We start from the raw sequence: 6,376 nt of genomic DNA on the forward strand, positions 1-6,376 counted from the left end.
TTAGGTAATCTTCCTTATGCTTTGAATGGAGTGTTATCATTTTCTTAGGTTTTCAGGACCATGCTCATAGATGGGCTTCACTGACTAAAGGAAGGCTCAGGCAGGTTCTTCCATCATTCTGTCAGTATATATGACAATCATGTGTCACATGCTAGATGTCATTCTGTATGGTGGGAGTAGAGCAGTTAATGGAAAAGTTGGTGCCGACTCCTCAGTCCCTGCACTCTGCAGCAGGACTTGTGTTGTGGTAGGTTCCCCACAAGAACTCACTGGCTCTGGTTCCAGTGCTCCTCCTCTTGTTATAGAACAAAAAAGTCCATCCACCTGGCGCTGACAGAGCCAAACACTAAACACCAAGAGTTGCAATGAGAAAGATTTACTATTGTAATGATGAATGGAGCCACCCAGGAGTACAGGAAGCTAATGCTTAAAAGCCCAAACTCCCCAATGGCATGTAGGTTTCAGATTATGCAGGGCAAAATCAGAAGACACCGTGGGTTAGGGCCAAGGGGTTTTGCTGGAAGTTGAATAGTTGGAGGTGAGGTAAGGGTAATGAGTCACTTTTTTAGGTCTTCAGGACAGCTCTGATGTCTGTTATGGTGTCCCTCTGTCCACTCTCATGCAAAAGTAGCCAGAGGGTCCTTCCACCTTGGGGCTCAGGAGCTGAAGCATAACTTAGATCAAGATGTTATCTTTACTAATTCATGAAAATGGAAACAAACAAAAAGTTGGGGTAGCAATACTTATACCAGACAAAATAGACTTTATAACAATGGCTAAAACAAGAGACAACAAAGGACCCAGCAATTCTATTTCTGGTTATTTATCCAAAGAAACCCAAAACACTAAATTGAAAAGACATATGCATCCACATGTTCATTGCAGCATTACTTATAATATAACCAAGATATGGAAGCAACCTAAGTGTCTATCATTAGACAAGCGGATAAAGAAGTGGTGCATACTGTATATACAAATGAAATATGGCTCAGCCATAAAGAAAAGATGAAGTCTTGACATCTGCAACAACATGGATGGGCCTAGAGGGTATTGTGCTGAGTGAAATAAGTCAGACAGAGAAAGACAAATGTCATATGATTTCACTTATATGTGGCATCTAAAAAACAATATAAATGAACAAGCAGAACAGAAACAGACTCATAGATACAGAGAACATTTGACAGCTGCCAGATGGGAGGGTGATTGGGGAATGGGTGAAAAAGATGAAGGGATTAAGAACTACAAACTGAGCACTGTTTATGCCTGGTTTTCTCTAAAGCTGGGATGGCAGCTGAGCACCCACTCTCTGAAGAGTGGAGTGTTACTATTAATCACGTGGCATCTTATGAGCTGCACATCAGTGACGCTTATTTATTTACTAGAAGCCCAGTGCACAAAAATTTGTGCCCTGGCTGGGGGGGGGGTCTCTCAGCTCAACCTGTGCCCTCTCACAGTCTGGGACCCCTCGGGAGATAACCACCTGCTGGCTTAGGCCCCTCCCCTGGTGGCAGATGGCACGCCCGATCCCGAGATGCCTGCCCCGTCTCCCCTGGTGGCACACGGCAGGCCCGGATCCCTCGCTGGGGCGGGCGGCGGCTGGGGATCGCACTGCCGCCCACGCAGGGCAGCACAGCGGGATCTGCCTGCAGTATGCAAATTTAACAGCCATCTTTGTTGGGTTAATTTGCATACTCTTCTGATTGGCTGATGAGCGTAGTGAAGGTACGGTCAATTAGCATCTTTGTCTTTTATCAGTGTAGATGGCCTAGGATTCCATTGAAGATTCAGTACAATCTCTTTTTACCTCATTCTTTGAAGACCAAGCTGAGGTGAAAAGGAAAAATGGAAAGCAATTCCTAAGATATCTAAGAGAATATGAGAGTAAAATCTGCCTTCCAATGTTTAAGAAGCCTGAGATAAATAACTGGCAAACCAGCATACAAGCTCTAGAGTCAGCCCTGGAATTGGAGAACCAGTTAACCAAGCTCCTGCTAGACCTGAAGACCACAACGTCTGCCAAAAAATGAATATGATGTCTTATGCTTCATGGAAAGTACTAGTAGCTGAATGAACAGAAGAGTAACACAAACCACCTGCAGTTCCAGCTAGGATATCGTAAGGAATTAGAAAGTCAGGGCCAGGAGCAAGAAGACCCATTTAAAAAGCCTGCTGATGCGTTAGGTAAATAGACCTAACATCTGGAGGCAGCAAAGCAAGTCTTCCCATTGTAATAGGTCCCAAAATCAGCTACTTAAGAATCTTGATCTACTCTATTTGACAGAAGACTGCTTTCCTTCATCAGTGTGTGTACAAATAAACCTATTTTTGCATTATTAAAGAAGAAGTACAAATCAGTAGTTACAAAACAGTCATTGGGATGTAAAGTACAGCATAGGGAATATAATCAATAATATTGTAATAACTATGTATGGTGTCAGATGGGTACTAGGTTTATTGGGGTGCTCACTTTGTAAGTTATATAAATGTCTAATCACTGGGTTGTACACTTGAAACTAATGTAATATTACATGTCAACTGTAATTAAAAAATAAAAATTATTTTTTAGAAATGTTATCTTTAGCCTGCCAGAGGTCTGAACCAGGTGACTATTAGTCGGGTCCCAGCTACAGTTTTCTGCTGCCTCAGGGACTGCTGATTACTGGGGGGAAGCTAGGTTTCTGAGGGGACAAAGGAGAGAGAATGAAAGAGAGAGAGAAATTTCCAGAGCTAGGACTTAAAACTAAATTTCATCAAAGTTATAAGGACCCTTGGTTTCACTCTGTTACCCCATCTTTCTTGAGGAAATCAGACAACAAATCCTGTGATTTGCCTTCAACTTGCACAGTCCTTTTCCTTCCACAAAGATATAAAAGAAAAATGCCTTTTTCTTTCCCACAAACTCCCAAGATGAACATTACAGATTAGAATTCGCATTTTGCCAAATTTAGAAGTCATTTTCCTGTGGCGAGAAAATAGGGAAGTTGGGAATTGAATGCTTTTTGAATGGAATTACTCTTTTAATCAATTAAATTTTGACTGAATTTCACTAGATTCTGATATTTATGCACATTTAGAGCACTTTAAGTCCTCTGTTTTTCTGTCCCAAACCACTTCCGAACCATCAGTGTTGGCAAATGTGCACATAGAGGTCTATGTGTGCAGAGGCCACTGCAGAGCCAGGAACGCCAGACAGAGAAAGACAGAGGACTCTGATTTGTGGTCAGGCTTTGCTGTATGTAATGTCTAAAAGCAAAAATGTTTCAAATGACAACATTACATAGTGGCTGTTGAACAAGTATTCGGGAGCCCAGATGTCCACCAAGCTGGAGGACAGTGACTTACAGTTTTGCATCTAAGCTGGGTAGAGACCAGAAAAGGTTGTTAGACACGTGCTGATTCGGTTCCATTTCAGCCACTTTTTCATTTGTGCCTAATTAGTACAAACTTCCCCAAAGGAGCTAAGGTTCACTAAGGCTTTTCATTCATGGCAGAGGGAGTATGCAGCGAGAAGCTGGTGAAGGGAAGCCTCACAGTGAATTGTTCCAACTATATCTCTGTTCAGTGTGTCAAATACATTCTTGAGGCAGGTGCTTGAATTCACAGGCTCTTTAGAGAGAACTTAGCAGCCCCAGGAATATATTGGTTAAGAAGAAGAAAGGAGGGGTGGGGGGAGCACACAGCATCAGCTGCTACAAGGGAAAAAGCTAATCGTAGAAACTTCTCTGCCAGAGAGGTGCAGCTGTCAAAGCAATAAGGTAAATGAGTCTCAGACTAAAATGGATTTTGTAGGAGAACTGTGTTCTCTGATAAATAGGGGAGATTGAACTCCAGCACCATCCCGCTATTCCTTGGTAATGCCCCATTTGGGCACTGACTGGGTGGTCTTAAGCCCACTGCCACCCTGGCTTCAACCGGCCACACCAATCAAGGCCCTGCAGCTGAGACCCTGGCTGACCTGCCTCAGGAGCCTTTTACAAACTCTGATTCACTCATTTGTGTGGGATGCTTTTTTTGCTACTTTATTTATGGGATTACATAAATGAGCCATTAAAAATGTAAATCTTCAGAACAGTGGAATAATACAGATTTAAACAATAACCTCAGGCGGTACAGTACAGAAACAGGCTATCGCCCCATCGTGACTATGGCAACAATAGGGGGTTCAGGGAAAGACAGAGAGGAGAGAACTAAAGCATCCCGCACTGTGGCAGTCATTGGCACCAGAGAAAGATTAGGGTGTTTTCTTAAGGAGTATTAGAACAATAATGAAGATGAGTCATTATAATCAACAAAGGAGCTGTGGCATCCCTCACACAGTGCAGGCCTGGGGACAATCAGGCCACCACAGATTGGAGAAGTTGGTCCCATCTCATGGCAAAGTATTTAACCCTTTTGTGGCTTTTTTCAGAAGCAAAAAAACAAAACAAACAAAAAACAAAGAAAAGAAAGAGGGAAGAGTTGGGGACCGAATCACTGTCATTTCCTTATCTTGTGATAATTTTAGGGTTTGTTTTTTTTACTCTGTTTCTACATGTAAATTCTATGGGGTCTTCTCATCTGGGTAGTCAGGCCAGAACAAATGCTGCTCTTTTTCTACTGAGCAGGGCATCCCTGAAGGGAGCAGGGGCCCTGTGTCATGAGCTGCCACCTGGTGACTTGGGAACAAGGCAGGGGAGGAAGGGGTGCTGAGCCTGGCTTGGGAGACACGAGGGGAGGAGTTTCACCTCAGGGTCCTCTCTCTGTGCCCATGAAACTGGGAGAGGAAGCGCACAGTGTGCCAGGAGCAGACTGGCAGAAAAGACCCAGCAGGGTGAGGAGTGGAGCCGAGGGTGGTTGTAGAAATCTACTTCAACAGTGAGCTGCGTGCACTATGTTCATAGCAGCTCTCTTCACAGTCGCCAAAAGTGGAAGCAGCTGGGTGTCCTTCAATGGATGATGCATGGATGAACTAAATGTGGTCTAACCGTACAATAGAATATTATTCAGCCTCAAAAAAAGAAGGAAATTCTGACACATGCTACAACATAGATGAACCTTGAATACATTATGCTAAGTGAAATTAGCCAGTCACAAAAAAGGGCAAGTACTGTATGATTCTACTGATATGAGGTTCATAGAGTGGTCAATTCACAGACAGAAACTAGAATTTGGGAGGTTGGTGGGTGGCTTCCTCAAAAGCCACAACAAGGGTCTGTGTCTTGAATAGAGTTAAGTGGAGTGAGTACCTTAGGATTACATGCTTGTGCTTAGCAGAGGAAGCCTTTGTAAATGTGAGATCTAATTCAGACCCTGACAGATAACATCATGGAAGCTGAGATGCTCTGAATTATCAGACACTGGGGCTCTTTCGGCTCAGCTTTTCCTTGGCATGGGGTCCCCCAAACTGCAGTGGGCCCTGAGGTCCCTCTGCAAAGTTGAAAATCACTGCCCTCTTGCCTCGCCTTTGCAATGACCACCCTGCAGCTCTGACACCTGGAGGGTCAGCGTGTTGCTGAGGGCTCCATGGTGGGTATGCAGCATGGTGGGTGAGTCATAGGTTTCCCGACAGGGAAGATGCCCCAGAAAGAATAGACTTGCCCCTGAGCCCCGGTGAGATTCTGCTACTCTTGATGCCCAGACACCCCTGTCAGCAGGCAGAGGCAATTAGCCTTTCCTATCGTTTCCTGTTACAGAAACCTCATTAGTCCCCACAGGCTGTGGAATCCAGGTAAGATGGGTTCAGTTATAGCTGCCTTGGATTGAGATCAAACAGCTTCAAGGTCTGAGTTGGGGACCGAATCTCCTAGGCAGCCTTTTTCTGGGGGCTGCTTATCTTGTTGTCTCTTTGACTTTTCCCCCTGGCCCCCAAATTTACCCTCTTCTTCCCTCACCGCATTCCTGGAAACCTCCAACTACTATCCCAAAGAAATGGCCACAAGCTTTATAAGGTATAATCATTTGCTTCCCAAAGCCAATCCAAGTCAGAGAGAAAAGGCCCAATTCATGGCTGTTTGAGGAGGTTGTGAGGAGGGAAGGCACAGACAGAATGACCCTTCACATCCCAACTCACTGAGGGCTTCTGATCACAGATTTGTAGAACTCTAAACCCAATAGGAAGAGTTTATGACAACCTTCCAGATAAGAGATTGTCAACCTTTGCCACATGTTGGAATCATCTAGAGAACATTAAAAATATTCAGTCCTAAGTGCAGCCTCCAGAGATTCTGATTTGATGGGCCGAGGGTACAACCTGGGTATCCGGAGTTAAAGCTCCCCCAGATTATTTTAATGGTGCATCTTGGCCTGAGAACCCTGGTCTAGAGGTACTGCAGATGAGTAAGCATTGTGAACATTTATAGAGTGCTTTTATCTTAGACTAGAAGCCCAGCGCGAAATC

The sequence above is a fragment of the Myotis brandtii genome, unplaced genomic scaffold (genome assembly GCF_000412655.1).
Source record: "Myotis brandtii unplaced genomic scaffold, ASM41265v1 scaffold513, whole genome shotgun sequence".
NCBI lineage: Eukaryota > Metazoa > Chordata > Mammalia > Chiroptera > Vespertilionidae > Myotis > Myotis brandtii.